Below are 874 nucleotides of genomic sequence, written 5' to 3'. Positions count from 1 at the left end.
CTTAGAACATGGACTGTTAGAACGTGGGATGCCAGAGGCAGAGAGGACCTTAGAATGTGGACTGTTAGAACACGGGATGCCAGAAGCAGAGAGGACCTTAGAATGTGGACTGTTAGAACATAGGATGCTAAAAGCAGAAAGAATCTTAGAACATGAAATGGTGGAACTGTAAGGGACCTTAACACCAACCTAGTCCAATGCCTTCGTTTTCCAGAAGAGGACACCAAACCTCATATAGGGGAGATGATTTTGCACGGCGACCATATTCCTCGAGCTGGGCCTTGAACCCAGGACACCTGAGTTCTCTCTGTTCCACATTGCACTCTCCTCAATTCCTTTGTGGGGGCTTGGCTCTCCGAGAGAGAGAAGTCCTGAATTGGGAGAGGCCCCAGCTGGATGTTACAGAGGTGGCCGTGCAGCTGACTACTTTGCAGATACAGGGGAGTTCCTGGCATGGGGTTCTGGGGCTGCTGCCAGTGCACACATGGAAACCTTTGAAGCCAAAGAGGTCGACTCCGCTTGAACCTCCTTGAGCCCACGTTGGGGCCACGTGGGTGCTAAACCAGTCATTTCTTCCCTCTCCTCCCTTAAGTGCTTGTTTCTGCAGGGCCTGGGCCTGGCGTGAATCCACTGTGTGTTGAGTTTAATGAGTTCATTTCCCCCTTGGGATGGAGATTGGGATTCGTTCTTCTGCATGGATAAGATATTAATTCTGAATTTTCCTCTTTGCTGCATTCTCATTAAGATCATTAAAAGGACCCATCCAATTTCTGCCTGGGAGGGGTATCATAGAATGTCGCAGAAGGAAGGAACCAGAGGCATTATCCAATCTAACCCCTTCATTTTACACATCAGGAAGCTGAGGTCCACGGGA

Source organism: Vombatus ursinus, unplaced genomic scaffold, assembly GCF_900497805.2.
Source record: "Vombatus ursinus unplaced genomic scaffold, bare-nosed wombat genome assembly UNPS02014864.1, whole genome shotgun sequence".
In the NCBI taxonomy this organism is placed as follows: Eukaryota; Metazoa; Chordata; class Mammalia; order Diprotodontia; family Vombatidae; genus Vombatus; species Vombatus ursinus.
The sequence above is the reverse complement of the archived record's forward strand: the minus strand, read 5'-3'. Positions refer to the sequence as shown.